Source organism: Oryx dammah, unplaced genomic scaffold (genome assembly GCF_014754425.2).
Source record: "Oryx dammah isolate SB20612 unplaced genomic scaffold, SCBI_Odam_1.1 HiC_scaffold_27, whole genome shotgun sequence".
NCBI lineage: Eukaryota > Metazoa > Chordata > Mammalia > Artiodactyla > Bovidae > Oryx > Oryx dammah.
This window is the reverse complement of record NW_024070211.1, coordinates 92,071,081-92,096,249: the sequence shown is the minus strand read 5'-3', so window position 1 is coordinate 92,096,249 and position 25,169 is coordinate 92,071,081. Positions and strand designations below refer to the sequence as shown.

At 41.8% G+C, this 25,169-nt stretch overlaps 1 protein-coding gene across 7 annotated transcripts in view; it reads right to left on the bottom strand.

The window, feature by feature from the left end:
- Positions 1–25,169, bottom strand: part of FMNL2 (formin like 2) — a 329,619-nt gene that overhangs the window by 264,550 nt on the left and 39,900 nt on the right. The window lies entirely within an intron of this gene.

Genomic DNA, 25,169 nt, shown 5'->3' with positions numbered 1-25,169 from the left:
ACCATTCTATTTACCAGAACTTCTAATTAGGTAGCCAAATGAACTGTTCAAAAACCCCACAACACACCACAAAGTCAAGGCCACTGAACCAGGAATCGGGAGACTCAGGTACTAGTTAGTCCTGGTTCTCACTGGCCAGTCTTCAGATCTCAAATCACTTTATTTCAACTGGGCCTCCGTTTCTAGAACCATAAAAAGGAATTGAACCAACTTGTCCCCAAGATCCTTCTCATATCTAAAGCTCCTGGATTCCCAATCTCATAACAGATACAGAAAACCCAACAGTTTTTTTTTTTTTTAAGTTACAAGTGAGCACACATACACACACACACACAAGATCACAGACATCATATAAGGACAATATGTATATGTATCAAAGCTATGCATGCTTTAGGGTTTTTCCACAGAAGTAAACACTGTTTTCCAAAGGCAAACAATTTCCTCTAACCAGAGCAAGGACAGGATGTTGGAGACATGAGTTATTCTGTTGACATTCTAGGTGCTGGTCAGTGAGAGGACAGGAACCAGAACGGCTTCCTACAGAGGACAGAAGACAAACTGGTTCCGGAAAAAAAACAAAGAGATGCTCTGAATGCCAGAGGATCTTTGCTTCCCAAGCCCTTCCTAATCCAGCCTTCTATTTAACAGTAATAGTAATACACTGAGACTTATTGGTAATGTTCAATCTCTTTTTGGCAAAAGGAGTGAAAAGAATTTACTTCTAGAACCAGAGTTCACATCAGTAAACAGGGGTGCTCCAACCAAGGATGCCCCAGGGAACGTGAAGCTTCCCAAACACCATCAGCGATTTCTTCCTTACCCTCTGTCCCCAAGCACCTACACTTTTTCCCCAACGTGTCAGGATACAAATGTGTCCTTTACCAAGCACTCTTTTCAGGGGCAGGCATGAACAAAGAGCAATAAGAACCCCAACAGGCTTTTAAGAAAGGGGAAGGAAGAGGATGAGCAATGGCTGCTCCAGGCCTGTCGTGCAGAGACAGGGCCCTGCTTACCTTGTCATCCCAAACTCAACCCTTCAAGAAACATCCCCACGGAACGTCCTTCACCTCATGTGATTTTGGAGCATATGTTCTGACCCGCTCGTCTTCTTCTCAAAAAAAAAAGTTTTTAATTTGTCTATAAAATATATATTTATAAGTGTTTATAAATACATATATATTCCTGCATCTCTTCTAGGACAGTAGCCGACTGCACCCTAACATCTCACTGGGTTTAACAATATAGACAGGGCTTCTGTTTCACCTTTGCTGTGTTTAATGCCACCAGCATGTTGCCACAGATGGTCCGAAAGAACTCACAGATGAATACCCCAAAGATACTTCTGAATTCCTTTCCTTAATCAGAATTCTACGGAGTTCCCAACAGGCATCTACTCATTCATTCGCCCATCACTGGCAATCTCATGATGCAAGCCCTTGATTATGAGCAATGTAGAATTTGAAAAAAAATAGATGTATATGTATAACTGAATCACTCTGCAGTACATCTGAAACTAACATTGTATATCAACCACACCCCAGTAAACAAAAAATTTTAAAGAAGAAAAACAAATTTTTAAAAAGTAATGAAAATCATTTTAAGGGTTGTAGTAACAAAAGCAGTGAGGAAATGATAGTATCCTCAAAGCTTACTTAAAGCTTTGTTTTTTTCTACTTAAATGTTATTTCTTTGTTTTTTCTACTTAAATTCAGTTTGGTATCTCCTTTCTCCATTTTTTTCCTCTCAGTCAGCAGATAAATGAGTACCTGCGACCCAATGTTATGCTATGTGGAATGAGGAGGTACAAGATAATTAACTCAGAAGATAAAATGTTTTATGGAGGAAAAGAAAAGCTTGTCAATTAATACCCATTAAATTGATCAACTGACAAAAAGCAGCGCAGGAGTTGCATTCATTGAACAGGCTCTGGTTCATTGAACAAACACGTACCGGGGACATGGGGAGATCCAAGATGGAAGTCCAATGCCAAAAAAAAAAAAAAAAAGGTGGGGGTGGGCAGGGATTTACTGAAAATGAACACGGTAAAACTCTCTTACATTCATTTGATTTTTACAACTCTGTTAGCTAGAGATTCATGGTAAATTTCATTCCTGAAACAAGAGTCACACACGTGAGCAGAACTGGTCAACTGAGTCAAAGCCAATCCTGAGTGCCCAAACCTCTGAGCATGTGATCTGTCACTGCTCCACTTGGGGCAAAAAGATGACAAGCACACACCAGAAGCTGGAAGGGGCCCTGGAGCACCAGAGGTAAGACAGGGCTTCCAAGTGAAACATGAGAGGATGGTAAAGGGACACAGGAGCCAAAAGCAAAGCTCCCAGTGGCCAAAGCTGGAACCATCTGAACGAAATAATGCTGCATTATAACCCAAGGAATAAAATAAACATCCACAAGTCCGCACTGACATATATAAACTACTGAATAAACAAAGGAAGGGCAGTGGGGGGTGAGGGGTGGCGAGCAAGATGCATCTCCCATGCAGGAGAAATCCAGATAATTGATGTAGATTCTCCACCCTTGAGGCCCTGGAGCCTGAATCCCTATTCCTTAGGCGTGGACTACACACAGGGACTTCCCTCCAAAGTGTGCAGAGGGAGGGATGGAAGGCGGCGGGTGGGCCTATGTTACAGTTTACAGAGCAGAAACCAGGCAAATGCCACCTTTGCCAGGTGATCAAGGTCAACATCGACGGGGCTGAGTCATAGTAATCTTGACAAATGGTGAAAATGGTACTTTACCTAGTCTGCCCATCAGAGAGAACACCAAACAAATCAGAGCTAAGGGGCATTCTGCAAAACACCTAATGAGAACTTCTCAAAACCATCAAGGTTATCAAAAACAAGGAAAGTTGGAGAAACTGTCACAACCAAAAAGAGTCATAAGAAGTCACGATGACTGTCATCTGGTGTCCTGGATGGGATCCAGAAACAGAAAAATATATGTATAAGGTAAAAACTAAGGAGTAAAGGACGGACTTTAATTAATAAGAATGTATTAGTATCGGCTCATTCATTGTAACAAATGTACCACACCAAGGTTAAGACCCTGATGCTGGGAAAGAGTAAAGGCAAAAGAAGAGGGTGGCAGAGGATGAGATGGTTAGATAGCATCACCGTCTCAATGGACACGAATTTGAGCAAACTCCAGGAGATAGTAAAGGACAGAGGAGCCTGGTGTCCTGCAGTTCATGCGGTTACAAGGAGCTGGACACAGCTTAGCGACTGAACAACAAAGGTTCAGCATACAGGGGAACTCTGTACTATCTTCTTAATTCCTCTATAAATCTAAAACTATTCTATGGTAAGAATTTTATTTCAGAAGCAAAAAAAAAAAAAAAAAGAGGTGGGAATGAGAAAGAGAGTGGTGTGCAAGGGAGAACAGACAGAGCCCGGCCAGTTCACTCCAGCAGCAACTGCCATCCTCACCCTGTCCGCCTGCTCTCTCCTGCCTCCCCTCCGAGGACTGGAAGACAGCAAAGCCTTGAAGGCGGAACCCTGCAGGGGTCTGACGCGGCTTCTGCGAAGAGCTAGCTGGACCACACTGCGAGGCAAGTCCAGATTTTATTTCAGTGGCCAGTGGCGTAACAGGCATTTCCTGAACTTTTCTAAGAAACAAAGGATCCCCGGAGCCTATTCCCCAGAACCCCACTTGGAATGGGGCAACAGGCCGGCTCTGCTGGGGCTCACCTTCACCCCCGCCCCCATTCCCCGACTGAGAGCACACCCGCTCACATCTCCTTCCTTGTTTTCACCACTATTTATAAATGGGAACAACTCTGTGCATTCATGGGCTTTTAAAGGATTAAACACAACAACTGAAACTGCTTAGAAATAGTTCTCTTTTTTCCCCTAAATGCTTCTCTCTTCTGACAGTTTCTCGAGCCCCAGGTACAGCTTAGCAGGTCAGTCAGACCCCAGTAACCACTTCCTCAGACAGCTGTCAGAAATCCATCTGAGGTTCAAAGGCAGAAGGGGAGCACCTGCAGGCAGGGGAGGAAAGCCCCCACCTCAATCGGCAGTGCCTTCTGCTGAGCCAACAAGCAACCCCAAATCCACAGGGAACCTGCCAATACAGGTGTCACTTGAAAACGTGGACACCCCACATCCTCACAAACTTGGCCCTTTGATGCCTTGCATTGATTAAGTCATTGCTCTTGGCCTTCCAGCACTACTTCTTCCTCTTTCAAGATCAAAAAGGAGGAATTCCTCAAACATAAAGGACAGTGAGGATCTCAACTCGAATAACTCGTCTACAGGTACACAGAAACCGTTTGGAACCACGCACTGAGACCTCATGGCAACCCACTTACTGCGGCGGAGCGTTCAACATGCAATTTTAGGGAGCTTTATTATGACATATGTCTGTTTTCTTGGATAGGACATATTTAAATGAATTGTTCTTCCTAAAAACACTGAAGAACTGCACAGAGTCCATGTAAAATAATACTCTGTTTAAAACTGATAAATTCCCCAAACTTCCAGAGCTGAAGTTCCTCCCCTCTACCCCCCAACACCGAAATCCAGACATGCAGTCACATCACAGGCCCAGGCCTGTTAAGAGCTGAAATGAAGTCGTCTTGCAAACCCATGCCTACTCTAGTACAGGAAACCACTTCACTGTGTAAGTTCCAATGTTTTCCAATGACTATATTGGGAACTGAGTCACATTACATCTGAAGCCCAGTAAAGGTTCACGCCTTTTGTTGGCACGCCTGCCCAGTCCTTCCTCCCTGGCTACGGTGTGGGTAGAATATATATGAAAAAAAAGAAAGAAAAACATCCCAAGTCCTAGCTTTCAGTGATGGGTGATTCTGCCCCTTAGCACATGTGGTAATGTCAGCAGACATTTTTGATGAGCATAACTAGAAGGAGAATGTGTTATCCAGTGCTTGCTCGGTTGCTCAGTCATGTCTGACTCTTTGTGAGCTGCCATGGACTGTAACCTGCCAGGCTCCTCTGTCCATGGGATTTTTCAAGCAAGAATATTGGAGTGGTTTGCTTCTCTAGGGGATCTTTCCCACCCAGTGATCGAACCTGTGTCTCCTGCACTGCAGATGGATTCTTTACCTGCTGGGCCATCAGGAAAGCCCCAACCCACCAGCATCTATCTAGTGTGTAGAAGCCAGCTGCTGCAAAACATTCTACATACAAAGCACAGGACAGCCCTCCACAACACAACAGTTATCCACCCCAAACACCCAACTAGCGCCAAGGTTAAGAAATCTTGTTTCAAAGCCTGAGAAGAAACTTGAAAACTGCCTAAGAACACATTTATGGAGAAAAATGTAAGTTACACTGATTCCTCCCCAACTCTCTCTGCACCATCTTCCTTCTGTCCCCTGCTCACAAGGTTCTGTCCTCTCCCCTTGAAACTCCACAAAACTGGTTTTCTGCTCCACTTTCCTGGATTGCCATCTCCAACCTCAGCCCATGATATCTAATCCTACAATTGATTACCTGCTGTGACCGACCTCAAATGCAACACATCAAAAATTTCATCACCAGGGCCTCTGAGCCAACTCTTCACTTCCTGCCCTCTTTTAATAAATATCTCACCACTTTCCCCATGACAGAGGTTCAACCCTCAGCAACATTTCTTACTCTACTCCTCCCCACCGATCCAAGGGCCCGGTTTTGCTCAGCACTGAATATCCAGTAGCTAGCACTTTGCCTGTCATGTAGAACATGTGCAAATAGCCATTAAATGAATAAACCCAGGAGTATAATAAAAACACAAAGGTCACATTTTTAATCCTTCATCTCCCACCCTCAAATCAACAGCAAAGCCCTGTGAATTGCACCTCCAGATATAAAAGCAGCAACTCAAATGCCTGCCTGAAAAATCCAAACAATGTCATTCATCCCCACATAAATGCCAAATCCATCTCCTTCAAGCGTAAGCCCTACTTTGTCACCACGTCCCCCTCCCAATCTCCCCCCCAAAAGCTGTCAACGCCCATCAGACTCTCCCAGTCTAAACTCAACACCCACATCCAGGTTCCATGTTTCTAGCACCAGCAGCTCAAGTTACCCATCCAGCCTTGTGTCTCCTACTTATTGTCAAGACCATGAAGAGAACACTGACTAAATTACTCTTACCCATGTCCAGATTCACCAGCATCTGTGAAAAAGACACAGCCAAGGCCATCTTTGGCTCAGAGAGTCCACTAGGCTCCCCTTACCACCGCCACTTTAACATTCTCACTCATATCCAGTTTTGCCATTTTCCATTGTTCTACCTGTTAGGTCTACCATTTTTCTCTAATGTCACCACTTGGCCTCTGATTTGATTCAGTCTCTACCACATCCACACCATAGCCTTAGGTAGGAGAAGTCTTGCCCCCAAACCCCATCTCAGGTCTGGGGTCCCAGCACCAATGCCCAGAGACTGCCTCATAAAGCCAGCTAAGCTGTCTGCTGTTCCCGGGCCCTACCCAAGCTTGCCTATCACTGGGACCATCACATTCTTCTCTGTCTGGCTCCATCTCTGCCTCTCCACAGCACACTCATTCCTTCTACGCCCAGCCCAGTGACACATTCTCCCTGAAGCCTTTCCTAATTTTCCCACCCAGACAGAACTGCCTGCTCTTCTAAGTCATTCTGGTGGCTCAGTGGAAAAGAATCTGCCTGCAATGCAGGAGACTCAGGTTCAATCCCTGGGTTGAGAAGATCCCCTGAAGGGGAAGGGAGATGGCTCCCCATTCCAGTATTCTTCCCTGAAGAATACCACGGACAGAGGAGCCTGGTGGGCTCCAGTCCATGCGGTCACAAAGAGTTGGACAAGACTGAGCAACTAACACTTGTACTTTACTTTCACTTCTAAGTCACCTGGTCATTTTCACTTTTTATTTTTTAAATTGGAATATAATTTGACATTTAACATTAGTTTCAGGTGTACAGCACAGTGATTTGATATGCATATACACAGTTGACCCTTGACTAACACTGGGGTTAGAGGAGCTGACCCTCTCTGCACAATCGAACACAATATATAATTTATAGCTGGCCCTCCAAATCCACAATTCCACATTGATAGATTCAACCAACTATGGATTGTGTAATACTGTTGTATGACTAGTGAAAAAAATAAGTAGACACAGGTGATTCAAACTCACGCTGTTCAAGGGTTAAATGTATTTCAAAATAGTTCAGTTCAGTTCAGTCGCTCAGTCGTGTCTGACTCTTTGCGACCCCACGAATCGCAGCACGCCAGGCCTCCCTGTCCATCACCAACTCCCGGAGTTCACTCAAACTCACATTTATTGAGTCGGTGATGCCATCTAGCCATCTCATCCTCTGTCATCCCCTTCTCCTCCTGCCCCCAATCCCTCCCAGCATCAGTCTTTTCCAATGAGTCAGTTCTTTGCATCAGGTGGCCAAAGTATTGGAGTTTCAGCTTCAACATCAGTCCTTTCAGTGAACATCCAGGACTGAGTTCCTCACCAGAATAAATCTAGTTAACATCCATCACCACGCAGTTGCAAAATTGTTTCTCTTATGATGAACCTCTAACATCTATTCTCTTAACAACTTTCAAATATACAATACAGAATTTACTATTAATAAAATCACCAGGCTGTACAATATATTCCATGACTTATTTTATAATTGGAAGTTTGTACTTTTTGACCCTCTTCACCCACCTTGCTCATCCCCTGCCTCTGTCAACAACCAATCTGTTCTCTGTACCGATTAGCAGAGCTTTAGGTTGTTTTGTTTTCTAAATTTCACCTCTAAGTGAAATCACCTAATATTCTTTCTCTGAAATTTCACTTGGTACAATGCCTTAAGGCCCATCCATGTTGTTGTGGCACAAATGGCAAGATTTTCTTCTTTTTATGGCTAAGGTTTTTTTTACCAATGCCAGCTCTCGGGGAAGAACACGAGAATCAGAAGCTTACAGATGCTGCATTGGGGCCACTTCTCTCCAGAGACCTTACCTTACCTTACCCTGATGGATGAAAGGACTAACAGAAGGAAGAGAGGGAGAAAAGGGGAGGGAAAAGAGAGGAAGGAAAATTACCAGCTGCATGTGTTAGCCAGGAAGTTACCTGAGGTTCACACCCTGGAACTGACCTATCACTTTTCCCAGCGCATGTCAGTCTATTCATGTACACGTCTTATATCTTACTAGAAAATTAAATTTTTCTCTTTTGACGTTTCTTCTGGAAAGCTCATGTGCAATTCCAGCAGGTAATTCTAATACCACAAATCACAATGTATTCTACACAGTTCAGAGAGTTAAAGGGAAAACTGAATTACTCAGATAATTTCCCTTAAGTCTCCGCGTCTATTCTGCCCATCTGGTTTCCATGCAAACGATCCAGGCAAACCATCTGTGCTTGTGATTTTTTTTTTTTTTTAATTCTCCAAACCCAGTCACTAAGTTCTTCCATTAGTAATTTATGGATTAATATATACATATATGTGTGTGTGTGTGTATATATAGTCTCATTTTCCATCCTGAATATCCCAGGTGAAGGATTAAGTCAAATCTAAAATCCTTAAGTAAAGCAATATTAAATCCAAAGCATATCTAACCTTAGTATAGCATCTATTAGCCAATTTCAGAACAGTGCTAATTGCAGTCTTAAAGGATGACAGCATCTTCTGGATGAGCCACAGAAATAATATATTTAGTCTGGAAATTTCGTGGACTACTGCACACGTCCAGAGAAGGCGATAGCATCTCACTCCAGTACTCTTGCCTAGAAAATCCCATGGACGGACGGGCCTGGTAGGCTATAGTCCATGGGGTTGCGAAGAGTCGGACACGACTGAGCAACCTCACTTTCACTTTTCATTTTCATGCATTGGAGAAGGACATGGCAACCCACTCCAGTGTTTTTGCCTGGAGAATCCCAGGGACGGTGGAGCCTGGTGGGCTGTCGTCTATGGGGTCGCACAGAGTCGGACACGACTGAAGTGACTTAGCAGCAGCAACTGAACATGTCAAGTACACTGCACCACCAAGGTCTTAGGATTTCATGAGACAGGCACTGAGAGCTTCAGAAACAAAGGCACCTGTGGTGGGTAGAGAGGGCCACAAGTTTCCTACAAATCTCACTTGAAAAGGGGTTTGGAAAATGCCATGAGACAGGAGTTACAGCTTGACTTAATTTGCCCATAGTAGGGTCTATATATGCTAGGACCTATGGTTACACTTGATCTTCAGAAATGAGCAGGATACATGTAGACATGAATTCTCAGAGCCACAGAGGGTTAAGTAGCACAATTGGCTTTTATTCTTAATTGGCAAGTGTTGAAAACAATAAAATAGTCAATAACACTATCCACTGTATAAGATCATGAAATTATGAATCAGTTTCCTAAACTGACTGGCTAGACTCATTCCTATCTGACTTTTCAAGCCAGATCAGCCCAAATAGCAAGGATATAGTATATGACTTCTAAAGCAAAGAAAGGGAAAAATAATCCCTTCCCACAAAAAATCAGAACTGTACTCAGCCAAGTTCTTGTTTTCCAATGTGGAAATACTTAGTGATGGCTGTTCAGATGCTTAGTCTAGATCTCAGACACTAAAAGAAATGAGAGGGTGAGATGCACGCGTAAGAGTTCATTTTTGCAGAAACGCCATGATTAAACAACAAGGCTTACATTTATGAAGCCACATTAAAGACTTCAGAATCCCATTTACTCTCTGTAGTGACAAATATGCTTAAGCAATGACTTTCTGATTCTGAAAGCAGCTCATAAGAATTATTAAAAAAAAAAAAAAAAAGATTTCACATTACTGCTTTGCTTTCAAATCAAGAAAAAAAGAAAACTTTTTTCTTTTACTTCCCAAATTCATTTTTCCTATCCATCTCACAGTTAGGTCTTCAGTTGAAGCATATTTGAAAGAGGAGGACAAAGCCTGGGCCAATTATCCGAAGAAGAACAAGCTGTCTTCCGTTAAAGGGCTATAAAAATAAATTTGGCTTACTAACAGGAATTCAAGGAGATTTCCACACTGCCCTCTCATTTCATGTGAGTCTGTTGACTTGTCTTACTCATCCCTGCTTTTCTACAAATTTGTGTAGGGTGGGGGATGTTGAACAACAATTCCGTTTATCATTGTAGTCTAGCTAAACACAAACACAGGTTTCAAATTTCAAGCCAAAAGATCACATCTAATTTTCATTTTAAGAGATCAGTCCAGACGGTAGTTGAAGACCACCATGGAGACACAAAATTGAAACTAATTTCCCAAGTGAAGCAAACAGCACATTCGGAGCCCAATCGACCAATGAATCTCTTTTAAACCCAAGGCCCCGTGGAGTGGAGTGTTTCCTCTCGAGAAAGAGATTCCATTCAACCTCTCACCTAGAACTCATTGGCAAGTTGTACTTCCCGTCATCTGTATCCCCAGCACTACTCATCTTTTTAAGTCTTATGTGAGGTTTCCACCTCTTGCCGCCCAGCACCATGGCAACTCAGCTTGAACATACAGACATGCCTGGGTCTGAAAGAACACTCCAACTGCTAATACAGGCTGAGGAGAAGAGGGCTTCTGCAGGAGGGTTTTTCTTCTCTGAACCAAAGAATCAGAAAGGCATTTAAACAGATATTTTTTTTTAAAATTACACTTGGGAATGGGAAGTTGGGATGGAAAGTAACACATACCTATCACGGACACTCTAACAACATTGTGCTTTACCAGGAATAGCTTGTTTTCAGAAAATAAAAGTATTATACCTATTCTTCATAGTCAAGTAAATTGAGAACAGTTGAGTTTTTTTTTTTAAGACTTGAGAAGAAGCCATTCCTGAAAATTCAGTTTTACAAGTTTCCGTACAAGAAGTTTTTGCTTGTCCTCAAATTATATTTTGAATCATTTCAGTACACTGACAAAGACTAAATAAAAGATGATTCCTATCAAACTATACAGGACAGCCTGTGATAAATTACTTTACTTACAAATATAAGTACAGTATGTTCCAAAGGCAAAAAACCTAACAGATAATGTTCTGTAATATAAACTATTAGCTGCACATTTCTCTCTTAGTGCAGGAGATGGAGTTGTCATTCTTCATTAAGAATACATATCTATATAAAACAAACTTTTTAAAAAAGAGACCAACTATTTCCACATGTATCTACTAAGCCTACAGGGGTTCCAACTGACTATCCTATAAATGCCAACTCAAATGGAAAACAGGCAAGCCAAGAAGAACTATAAGTGGAACTTATGTCACAAATTGCTGCCATTACTTTCAACCCATAAATGAAAAGTGGGTACATTATCACGGTGCAAGGCTGAGATCAAAAGTACCCGAAGCACAGTTGGGGAACCCAATACTAACTGTGAGTATTCAAAAACAATTGACAATTGGTTTGCTACTTGGAAGAGAAAACTAAATCGAGACCTCTGAATCCCACTATACACCAAAATTAATTCCAGATGAATACAAGTTAATTCTTTAAAAAAGAAGTCGCTAAAGCTAAAACAAGCCACGTGTATTTTGGATTCCATCTTTAGTAAAGACCTTTTAACATTCAAAATGAAGACAAAAAAATGGTCAGAAATTTTTAAATTTTTGATTACGTAAAAAAGTTGTACTTCTGTAGCTCTAAAACGCTGATATAAAAAGGAAAGTGAGAAAAACAGTCAAAAACAAATCGTTACCATCTATTACAGGCGTTGGCAAGCTACAGCCCAAGGACGAGATCCAGCCCGCAGCGTCTTTTTGCACAGCCCATGAGCCAAGAATGGTTTTCACATTTTTAAATGGTGGGAAAAAAAATCAAGAGCAAGATTAATTCAGGACATGTAAAAACGACATGAAATTCACATTTAGCATCCATATTGGAGCACAGCCACATTACTGCTTCGCCCAGCATCTGAGGCTATATCTGCCCTGAAACAGTGGGGTTGAGCAGCTGGGACTGAATCTACAAGGCCCACAAAGTCCAAAGTATCTATTATCTGGCCCTCTGCAGAAGTGTGCTGATGTCTCATCTGTTACACAAAGGGCTTAGACATAAGAAAACAATGAGACCCAATAAAATAAGTAGGCAGAGGAGATTTTTTTTTAATATATTTAATTTTATTTTATTCTTTTATCTTAATATATCTTTAATATACCTTTAATATATCTCCCAGAGTTTGCTCAAGTTCATGTCCTTTGAGTCAGAGATGCTATCTAAACATCTCATCCTCTGCCACCCTCTTCTCCCTTTGCCTTCAATCTTTCCCAGCATCAGGGTCTTTTCCAATGAGTAGGCTCTTTGCATCAGAGATATTTATTATCTCAGAGATAACTTATCTCGTCAGAGATAACTTATTACAGTTTCACTAATGCAATAAAAAACAAGTAAAAAAAGCTGCCCTCAATTCTGAGCCTATTTAAAATTTTATTATATCTGAAATGACTATATCTTCTAATCTTATATACCTTATATAATTTAATGCACTATTTATCTCTTGATATTAAAATGGTGACATGCCTTTTCATCAATGATGTCTTCTGTATGCTTGAGTACTATCAATATAGAGAGACAAGTCATGGATTCCAAAGAAGAAACATGGCTGAAGGACTGCCTTACAAAGATGTGGAGAGGGTGAAGGCAGCCAGTGACCTGAAAACACGAGGGGAGGAAAGCATGCTGCTGGAGCCCTGAGGGGTGCCCACCCGGCAGAGTGCTTCCATGGTGGACATAGCCAGCACCCAAACCGCAGCAAAGAAGGCACAGGGTTGTGATGCCTGGTATCTCTCTCCTCCCACCCTCAGCCCTCCAAGTCCTCCAGCTGCCCTGTGCAATCGAAAGCCTGGAACATATAGTCAGCATCACTGTCCACCCAAGAGGAGCGTGAGCAGCAGATGTGGGAACAGAAAAAAAAAAGAAAAAACCCACATCTCAGTTATGCCCCCAATCCTTTGCCTGAGTTTGCTGTGAGCCCTCAGATCTATCAGAATCTCCCAGAATGTCATTATCAGTTTCCAGAGTGTTTATTTCACATTCTGTGAGTCACACCCATCTTGAGAGTTCATGGTCAAGTGGCCCAAAAGGAACAAGCCTCTGAATCAAATTTAGACACTAACGTCCACTTGCCGGAAAATTTTGCCAAGACATAGTACTAAAATCAGTCTGGAAATTTGGGAATCTGTGCTTTAGCTAAAGCTGCAAGAACAGATGGTAACTGAAGAAATAAAACACAATAAGAGTGTGGTTACCATTGCTACGGTATTTATTCACGCCTCAGCTCAGCCAAGAAAGGCAAGGAACAACCCTTTCAAACTAGAGTGAAAACTGCCAACATCCTATCTGCTTTTGTCTCCTACAAGTCACGTTATAATCTGGCATCACAAAAGAAGAAATAAATCAGTTATAATTTCCAAGAGGTATGTAAGAAATTCAGAGTTAAAGACCTGAGGGTCTTAAAACAAGGGAAGTACTTCCTGTATACTGAGCCATTTGGGGGAAAACAAACAAACAAAAAAAAAAACACCCCATTCATACCACCTCCCGGGTCAGTCTGAATTGGGAAATATTACTTAGATGTTAACCAATGATCCCATGACCTTTTTAGTTTTACTGTACTCATGACTCAGTTTCTTAGTGTTTAATGACTCGTATTTCTAGCCACTTTAACTTTGATATTTTTAACAAGCACTGTGAAGACTGATTTTTTTTCATTTAAAAATACATTAAAATATAACATAGACATCCACAAAGTGACATCCAAGTGACAACGTCAGTCATTTTCAATATCTGGTTCACTGTTCTAATTTTTTTGATTGAAAGTCCCTCAGTCATGTCTGACTCTCTGTGACCTCATGAACTGTAGCCCACCAGGCTTCTCTGTCCATGGGATTCTCCAGGCAAGAATACTGGAGTGGGTTGCCATTCCTTTCTCCAGGGCATCTTCCCGACCCAAGGATTGAACCCAGGTCTCTTGAATTACAGTCAGAGTCTTTACCGTCTGAGCCACCAGGGAAGTCCCACTGTTCTAATAGTACTTCAGGCTCAGATGGTAAAGCACCTGTCTGCAGAGCAGGAGACCCGGGTTCGATCCTGGGTTGGGAAGATCCCCTGGAGAAGGAAATGGCAGCCCACTCCAGTATTCTTGCCTGGAAAAGCCCATGGATGGCGGAGCCTGGTAGGCTACCGTCCATGGGGTCACAAAGAGTCAGACACGACTGAGCAACTTCACTGAGTTCATAAAGTAAAGTGAAGTCGCTCAGTCGTGGACGACTCTTTGGGACCCCATGGACAGTATCCCACCAGGCTCCTCCATCCATGGAATTTTCTAGGCAAGAGTACTGGAGTGGGTTGCCATTAAACCTCTCCTAAAAAGTGACACTACCTTCCTTGAACACCTGTGCACAAACTATTACTCAAAAGGTCCTTCAATAGCATTAGAAAGTCAGCAATCTAAAAAAAAAAAAAAGCCGTGGTGACCATGGCACTTGAATTATTCAGCTGTTATTATCAACAGCCTTCTAATTCATGCACAATCAGGGTGAAGATAAGTGACTCAGAGAATGTGATCTTGTGACATTTAAACTGACCCCTGGTCCGCCAGCATTTTTCTCTTGTGCTCCTGCACTAACCTCAACCAGGACCTTCCAGCTCTAGACAACAGTACCAGGAAGAGCAACATTAACTCCACTAGAATCTTTATGAATCTCTGACATCTATGTAAAGATGATAAAGCGGAGACTTCCTAATTCTTAAAATAGTAGCCTAATTATCAGCAGGACAATGAAGCTTTTTAATACAGAAGAACAAAAAATTATTTTCTAAGTATTCATTTATTTGGCAGCATTGAGTCTTAATTGCAGCACATAGGATCTTCATGGCGTCATACAGAATCTTTCGTCGCAATGCAGACTTGCTAGTTGTGGCAATGTGGAGGCATGCTGGTTTCTTTGCTCTGGGGCATATGGGATCTCAGCTCCCCGACCAAGGATGGAACCCACATCTCCTGCATTACAAGGCGAATTCTTAACCACTGAACCACCAGGGAAGTCCCAAGAATATATATATATATATAATTTTTTTTTTTTTTGAGAAAATGTGCAAAGTCACAGGCATTTCAGGCAGATATGAGGAAGGATTCCTTGGTGGTGAACCCAGAATGACTTTGAAGAGAAGGTCAGGAATGTCTGTCTTAGTTTAAAAACAGACTTCCCTGGTAGCTCAAACGGTAAAGCGTCTGTCTACAATGCGGGAGATCCGGGTTCGATCCCTGGGTCGGGAAGAAACCCTGGAGAAGGAAATGGCAACCCACTCCAGTACTCCTGCCTGGAAAATCCCATGGACTGAGGAGCCTGGTAAGTCCATGGCATCGCAAAGAGTCGGACACGACTGAGCAACTTCACTTCACTTCACCCTGAGTGTCCTCAATAAGGTGGGATGGTAGAAGTTCTAGAACCCTAACATAGCTCTTGGCTCTATAGATAGTAATATTTACAAAGCTTATGGAAATCCTGGATCTCTAGGTTTAACAAGATGAGAGTAAGAGTACCTAGCTCAACAGGCAGATTTGAGAAACAAATATAAATGAAAGCTCTTCTTTTAAGATTACTTAAAAATTAAATCATCTCTTAAATACAACAATAATTTAAAAGTTGCTGTTCAGTTGCTCAGTCATGTCAACTCTTTGCAACCCCGTGGACTGTAGCTCACCAGGCTCCTCTGTCCACGGAATTTCCCAGGCAAGAATACTGGGGTGGATTGCCATTTGCTTCTCCAGGGGATCTTAAATTGGTTTAATCGCATTGAGTGACTGTTGCAATCAGTCCGGGGCCCATCCAGGACACAAACTTCAAACTTCTTAGGGGACTGGGCTCTTCACATATATCACAAGATCAGGAAGAGTCCAGAAGAACACGGCCATCAGGAAAGCAGCTGAGTTTCCAACGGGTCCAACTCAGGAGATCGGCTCATGAAAGGCAAAGCTACCCAGCATAGAGCAAAACTGCTTTCAGAGGACAGTTCTCACTAATCCCACAGGGAAGTGGGAGGGCCAGGAGGAGTTTTCCAAAGCTTTCCTCAATGTTCTATTCTGTGCACTGTGTCGGAAAGAATAACACCTCACATGGCACCTCTGCCATGTTCATCGACCTCCACTGGATGAGTCCATTAACGAATCTTCTGAAACACCTACACATGGAGCTCAAATTCAAGCATTATCATGAGCTGAACCTCAGCTACTGAATGCAGTGTCAACAGGACACCCAGGTTTCCTCTGATAAATCACAGTCTTCCTCCACTAGGCTTATTTTAGAACTTTGTTTTATACTTCACATATTTTTAGAATAAAAGAATTCTCTATTTTGTGATTGAACGACAGTTGTTAGTTACAACAAATTAGGCTTAAACTATTCACACCCAGTATACTTGCCTGGGAAATGCCATGGACAGAGGAGCCTGGCGGGCTACAGTCCATAGGGCTGCAAAACAGTCAGACACCCCTTAGCAACTAAACAACAACAAATCACACATCAGCAATCAACAAACCGCCAAACAATTAAAATTTAACAAACATTTATCAAAGGCCCACTACAAAGCAAGGGCCTGGTCTGATGCCTGTCGTTAAAAAAAGCATCTGTTTAGAAACTCATCCAATAGGGATAACACAAAAGCATCATTTTCAACTGCAGTGTGGTCTGTTCAGCTACAACTTTAGGGGGAGCTTGCCAGTAGCACAGACTTTATAGGAAACAGCTTGGGCTTCAGTATTTAACCCAGACTTTGGAAGGCATCTATGTGGTATGTTCACCTACAAGGCCATAAAGAGCCCATTCCACTTCCTGGGAAGGTCTTAACCCCAAGACAAGCCACACTTTTTCAATATCTAGGAAACGGTCCTTCCCTCATGACCCTTTTCATTATAACTCATCATCCTTTCAAGCTTCTTGGACAAATGGTACAGAGGGAAGATGATTCAGGAAAAAAGAACAGCAAACTCTGTCTAGGTGAGTCCCCCAGCCTCATGAAGCAACAAAGTGTATCTCTACCTACTGTTGAAAGGAGTTAAACACACTCTGAAACCAGAAACCACTTCATTCTGCATGACTACTCACTGTATTTAATTAGACTATAGTGAATATGTGGTGCTAGTGGTAAAGAATCCACTTACCAATGCAGGAGACGTAAGAAGAGACACAGGTTCAATCCCTGGGTTGGGAAGATCCCCTGGAAAAGGGCATGGCAAGCCACTCCAGCATTTTTAGCTGGAGAATCCCATGGACAGCGAAGCCTGGTGGGCTACAGTCCATGGGATCACAAAGAGTCAGACACAACTAAAGCGACTTAGCATGATGAGTGCATGGTGAACATATAATACAGAAATGGGGTATGGGGAATGTCACAAGTGAATGATTCATGGTAATCTGCTTCTGAGTTTATCCAGGTCAATGGGAAACACCTCTGTGCAGGAAGTGCCCAGGCCTCGAGGCAATAATATTAAATCAGATGACAAACTGCAGAAAGAGAAATGATCGTCAAAATCTTACAGGGAAGAACAGGCATATTTAAGGTCAAGGGCATGAACATCAAAGTGAGACAATTAGCAGAGGAGACTGATAATTAAAAAGTGAAGCCTAAAGTTAGTTGAATGAGTTAATGAACTAAGGACCAAACTACTTACCACAGACCCAGACCCTACCTGGTTGAAGTATTTAAAAATCACAAAGCTTATCAACTACCAAGGTGTAACCTTCTCAGGGAGAAGGTGAAGTCACAAGTGGGAACAGCAGAGATCTTGGAATAAGGACGCATCACCTAAGTGAGCTAAGCTAGTTCTAAGCAGACCGCATTCAAAGGGCCTCAGAAGAGCCTTCTATCCAGCGACACCCATGCCACACCCCCACTTACAGAGCAATGCGCCCAGCAGGACCACACTGGGCACGAGGAGACCTCCAGGCATTCTTTCTTCCCTTTTGTGGAGACCACTGGTGAATAAATACCGGGCTAACCACCTACGATTGTGTTAGTAACAATAAATAACAACCAATAATAAACAGCAAGTTCACCTCATTTTGCTGCTTCCCTAAAAACGGTCCTGCCTTCTACTGTCACTAACTATGGAACCTTTCCCGGTCCTCTCACTCACAATTTCTTCCGCTCTATTAACAAGCAAGCACCATCCGTCCCTAGAAAAGGAGGGGACCTTCTGAGACCCCTACCTCTGAGAGACTGACAGGATGTTGCCTGCAGTGCTGAGTGGATGCCACTTAGGCTGAGTGAGAACACAGTATGTCCGGGAGGGTGCAAGGCAGATAAGACACTACCGACAACCTTTTCTTAAGCTGCGGCAGTCAGAATGCTGACACATTTTCACATGGTTTTAAGTTGCTCATTTGAAGCAAATCCACAAGTTAAAATGCATAACTTAGGCCCTAAGAGCGACCATTTGGATAGTACTCAAAGTCATGTAAATAAAAACGTTATGAATAAACCAGAAAGCACGTGACTACACCTCCAATTAACAGTAAAACGTAACCCATACCAACAAACTGCTTTGGTGAACGTTTGCCGAGATTACATGCATTGGACGTGACTTTGGCCCTCAGACAGATCAGTTTCGCCTTACCCTCTCTTTTCCCAGCCCAGATGCCCCCACCATGGGGGTTGGGAAGGGGGGATCCTCCCTAATTCAAACACATGAGGACAGTGAACATTATACAACCATCTGTTCTGACAACATCTTGCACATTCATGGAGTATGGTTCCAATCACAGCACCATTTAAAGAGCTACCCTAGATCCCAGCAAGGTGCTCCTAAATGGAAGAATTTTACATTTCGCCTTTCAGTTTGTTTTTACTGGAAGCATAGTTGTGAGAACACTAAGAAGTAAAAGGCCTCAGCCTGAGCTTCAAAGCTGCAAGCACTTCACAAACCCACCAAGCTCATTTTCCCAACCCCAGCCTCCCTCCCTGCCTCCTGCCTTCTATGGATGAGATTCTATTTCATCTTTACCCTCTAAGGGAGCATGTACCTGCCAACCAACAGCAAGGGCAAAGCACTTCATTGCGGATTTAGATGCTGCTTCTTGAGCACTAGTGTGCTTTTAGCACCAAAACCAGATGCTTCATTGTTCAGGGGTCACTGTTAACTCTCCCAGCAAAGAGGTATTAGCAGAACACAGGCTCTGAGGGGAGGGTGTCTCTCTGGAGCCTCTGGATTAAAGTTCTCACTGCTAGAGTCAGCAAGGAGTTCGAGTATGGCCTTTGGAGTCTACTGCTAAAGAAAAGAATGCCTCTCCTGACACATTTTTATTAGTCCTATTAAAATGAATTCATTTATTAGGTCAGCTGATTAATATTTTTAGGAGAAGAAGATAAAGAAATCTCGCTGAAGAAAATAAGAAAATAAACCCAGGGTGCAGCTACTTTTTTCTGTCTTGATAGGTGCAACAGGGAGCTTAAGAGAAGATTTTAGAGCAACGAGCAAGACCCTGGGCCAGGGAAGACGGTCCCCACACCAGACGTCTTCGCTTTCCAAAATGCAGATACACACCTCCTAAGAACTGAGACACTCCTGGTTGAAAGTGAACCTGAGGGACCCAGGAGGGCTGCCTTCTGTGAGCCAAGGAGAGAAGTAGCCTTCTTTCTAAGTGATGATGCTTAAAGGATGCTCTAACCACTTGTTAAGGCTGAAAGGAAGCTCTGCTTCTGTACTGGGGGGGACCAGCCACTGGACCAGAGGACTCAGCTGCCCTCTTGTTAACGTCAGCCCTCTGTCAGACCATACCCCCACGAGCTGACTCCTACCCATGATCAGTCCCTGACCTAGCCAGCAATACGGACGCCCTCATCCCACTGCCCCAACCCTGCCTCAACGTTTCCAACTTCTACTATACCCCACAAAGGCTGGTAGCCCAGAGTCTACTGTGAGGACAGGGCATGATCAAAGGAAATACAGAAAATGTGTAAGCTAAACCAGTACAGTAAAGAGAAAATGGGCTTTGTGACTCTCGATTTCAACCTGGGTGCTGTTAGTAATCTGTCACAAGACTTTGCATAAATTACGTCACTCCTCACAATCTCAGTTGCCTCATCTGTAGAAGATTAAAATGCCTGCTTTGCCAAGCTGCTCTGAAAATTAAATAAGTATATATATGTGTGTGTATATATATATGAAGTAGTCATTCAGTAAGTGGTAATTAATATTGCTATTTATTATATCAAAGGGCAATTCCAAAAGCACACCAGTTAAGATTGAGATTTTACTTGACACCATTCTGACAGTATGACTCTAGAAAAGTAAAAGATAAATTCTGTGTAACATATGGTTGCTATCCTGATGCAGGAAAAAAAAACCACACATAACAGTTTTACAAATTCCTAGTTTATGATGTCAAAATTCTCTAACAAAACAGATGCTAATGATCAAATCGCACGATAACTTCTGCTTATTTTTTCACTAAATAATCCAGACCCTCAAAGATGAAGTAGAAGTCCTAATTTACTTTTTCTAAAGTTTAGGGATGGCTCAGAGGTCTTCATTGACCATTTCTGATTTCAAAGGTTAACTGTGATGGTAATTTTCAGAAGGAAAAGAGCTCCAAGTCTGCTAAAACCATTCAGGAAATATACAATAACATTATAATTATACTGTTAATAAAGTATTTACTACATTCAGAGTTTTATATGAGTAAACTTTATATGCAGAGCAAATTAATGATCACTACAAATTTCAAAGGAAAAATAAAATGTATTTTAAAAAAGGAAATTTTATGAAGAAACCACAATACTGAGCTTCCCTGGTGGCTCAGTTGATAAAGAATCCTCCTGCAGTGCGGGACACCTGGGTTCGATCTCTGGGTCAGGACGATCCCCTGAAGAAGAGAATGGCTATCACTCCAGTATTCTTGCCGGAAGAATTCTAAGGTCAGAGGAGCCTGGTGGGCGACAGTCCATGGGTTAGCAAAGAGCTGGATACAACTGAGCAACTAACAATATTGGTTCCCAAACTGTGGAAGCAAGGGAAGGAGGGAGAGGGAGGGAAGGAAGGAAGAAAATATTATCTCTCACAAGTTTACACCTAAAAAGTTTCCTCTAGATTTCTAAAGCCCACTTGCCTTACCCCTAACAGAAGAAAACTGAACGTCAGTATCTATCCTCTCCTCTCAGAAATTAAAGACTTCCCTCTCTTGGCCTCCTTGATCCTCCTTCACTACATTCCTTTTTTTATTTGAACATTTATTTTACTGAACTATAGTTAATTTACAATGTTGTATTAATTTCTGCTGCACAGCAGAGCAATTCAGTTATACAAATGTGTATATTCTTTTTCATATTTTTTCCATTATGGTTTATTATAGAATTTTTTAAAGATATATTTATATTTTTCTTTATTAATTTGGTTTATTATAGAATTTTTAAAAGATATACTTTATATTTTTCTTTATTAATTTGGTTTATTATAGAATTTTTTAAAGATATATTTATATTTTTCTTTATTTGGTTTATTATAGAATTTTTTAAAGGTATATTTATATTTTTCTTTATTAATTTGGTTTATTATAGAATTTAAAGGTATATTTATATTTTTCTTTATTAATTTGGTTTATTTAGAATTTTAAGATATATTTTCTTTATTAATTTTTATTGTAGTTGCTTTACAGTGTTGTATTAGTTTCTGCTGTACAGCAGAGTGAATCAGCTACACATATACATATATCCAGGCTTCCCAGGTGGCACTGGTGATAAAGAACCTGCCTGCCCAATGCAGGAGACATAAATGGGTTCAACCCCTGAGTCAGGAAGATCCCCTGGAGGATGGCAGAAGATGACAACCCACTCGATTATTCTTGCCTGAAAAATCCCATGGACAGAGGAGCCTGGCAGGCTACAGTCCAAAGAGTCGCAAAGAGTTGGACACGACTGAGAGACTAAACACATAAGCACACACCTACATCCTAGGACATGTGGCTGCAGCAGAAACGCAGTTGGCTGGCACAAACCTCCAAATGCAAATGGAGGCCAATCGTCAGGGTGAGTCAGCTCTTTAGGAAGCACTCATGTGCCTGGGTTTCCATGAAGCAGGTCACTTCCAAGTATATATATCTTCTACCAGGTGTTTCAAAAAGCAGAACAAAATCATTAAAACCGCTATGTAAAGATATCTTTTGCTATTTGTTAGGATAACTCATCAGGAGTTATGCGGCTTCTTGAAGTGGGCCATTTAAAACAACATTTTAATTTCCTTTTTAAAAACTGCCACAGCAACTGTGTTGAGTACAGCCACCGGGAAGTTCACAGAAACAGTTCTCACTTTCCCAAAACCCTGAGATGTATTTTCAAAAATAAAACAACTGTTATTTCACAATCCAGAATAAAGGCCATGACTCTTGAGGCCACACACAGAGTGGGAACCCCAAGGGTAGGAATATTAAACCATTTTTCATTCTGCTCTTTTTGCAGAAGAGAAGAACTTCAAATAAGATCTCTGCTGTGAACAAAGATATTCAAACAAGAAGCTCAGCTCAGTTTTGCCCCTGTAGTGAGCATCCCTGGAGATGTGGCTTCCCCTTCTGGAAGAGAACGCATGAGAATTCACGTACCACGAAACTCCTTCATGGAGACCTGGACACCGACCTGAGATTTAGGAAAAAGACCATAGCCAAGACTGCAAAGCTGATTGCTCTCATAACCATTTCTGCTTCTGGGTGACCAATCTTTTCTGAACTATAACCTGAAGTAACGTCAATCCAAGACAATTCAGAAAACAAGTCAGGTTACCAAACTGACAACCAGGTGACAACAAGTATATGGTGGTGATGGTTTAGCTGCTAAGTCGTGTTCAATTCCTGCAACCCCACTGACTGTAGCCTGCCAGGCTCCTCTATCCATGGGATTTTCCAAGCAAGAATACTAGAGTGAGTTGTCATTTCCTTCTCCAGAGGATCTTCATGACCCTGGCATCAAACCTGAGCCTCCCACATTGCAGGCAGCTTCTTTATGGCTGAGCCACCAGGGAAGCCCAACAAGTATACAGCAATCAATACTCGTTGATAAGACTTGGTGAGGTTAGCAGTCCTGATTTCAAAACGAGGCTCCTTTTACACCATTTGAAACAAGGGGAGGAACTTCTATTTATCAGGCACCTACTAAGAGCCACCCTTAAGTGTCAGATACATCCTCTCACTTAGATACATCCTCTCACTTAGTTCCCATTCTGCTTGTGAGAAAACTGAAGCTTGGTTTAAGTAATACACCCTAAGCCACACCATTAGTAACTGATGATGCCAACGTCACCTCACTGTTGCTACCCTTCCTGCTCTCACATTCGTGTGTTTTCACAGACACTACCAACGAGCCATCGTGCAACAGACCCCATGTAAACTAGCCTACACGTTCATCTGCAAACCAACAAGAGGCAGGAAAAGTTTTTCCCTTGATGATTTAAAAGTAGTCTTTTCTGGGAGAAAGTATTTGTCCATGATGAGACCAACAAGGGTTTAACTTCCAAAATATAAGAACAGGTCTTACAGATCAGAATCAAAAAAAAAAGAAAAAAAAATTGAAAAGTGGGCAAAAGACCTAAACAGATACTTCTCCAAAAAAGACATACAGATGTGTGTATACACATACAGACATACAGACATATAAAGAAGACATACAGCACGTGAAAAAATGTTCAATATCACTAACTAGAGAAGTGCTAGTCAAAACTACCATGAGGTGTCACCTCACTCCTGTCTAAACTGTTGTTTTTCAGAAGCAAATTTGTGTCCAACTTTTTGTGACCCCATGAACTGCAGCATGCCAGGGCGACCATCATCAAAAAGTCTACAAATAATAAATACTGGAGAGGGTGTGGAGAAAAAGGAACTCTCCTACACTGTTGGTGGGAATGTAAATTGGTGCAACCACTATGAAAAACAGTATAGATGTTCCTTAAGAAATAAAAATAGAGGTACCATATGACCCAGCAATCCCACTCCTGGGCATATATCCAAAAAAGACTAACTCTAAACTAAAAAGATACATGCACCCCAATTTTCACTGCAGCAGTATTTACAACAGTCAAGACATGGAAGCAACCTAAATGTCCATCAAAAGATGAATGGATGAAGATGTGGTAAATACACACACACACACAATGGAATATTACTCAACCATAAAAAAAGAATGAAATAATGCCATTTTCACCAATATAGATTGAGTTAGCAATGACCATACGAAATGACGTCAGAAAGAGAGAAATATCATGACGTCAGAAAGAGAGAAATATCATACGGTATCAATTATATGCAGAATCTAAAAAATAATCAAAATTAACTTACAAAACAGGCTCAGACATAGAAAAAAACTATGGTTACTAAAGGGGAAGGGGAAAGGGATAAATTAGGAGTGTGGGATGAACATATACGCACTAATATATATAAAACAAACAAGGATTTATTGTAGAGCACAGAGAACTATATCCATTATCTTATTATCACCAATAATGAAAAATAATCTGAAAAAATATATATGGGTAACTGAATCACTTTGCTGTACACTTAAAACTAACACAATATTGTAAATCAACTATACTTCAGTAAAAATTAAAAAAGGAAAGCTAGTCTTTTTATCAAGTTAAATAAGAATTCAGCCTCAGATGGATATAACCTGGAGAGCAATCCATTAGGAAGGAGACAGCCAGAGGGAAGGCAGGAGAGGACAGGCATTCCAGGTAAGAAGGAATACTAAAGAGGCGGGAGCGCCCAGGCTGCAGCAGGAAGAATGAAAGATTCCTTCAACCTCGCTCCAACTTCTCCATGCCAGGATTGTGAAGCCTTGTAAGGTTACCAGCACCTCATAAACTTCTGAGAGGTCACTACATACGATTAGGAGAGGGTGGGTACAATACTGCTGTCTTAATAAAGATCAGAAAGAGATAACTCATTTGAAGGTGTTTTTACTTTTTACAAACGAGCTGGGCTGCTAGATGGCTGTACAAGCAAAAAGCTTTCCCAGCAGCGTGCTGCCAAGGTTGACAATGGGCTCCTTTGGCTCCAACACAGGGATTTTATTTTGCATGTACAAATGGTTCATTCATTCAATCCTTAGTTACTGAAGGCCTTCTAGGTGCCAGGCACCGTGCTAGATGCTGGGGATACAAAGATGAACTGACCTTATTCTTGGCTGCTCAAAGCCTGGGAGGAGATGGCCACAATAATTAAAAGGCAATGAGTGCTATAA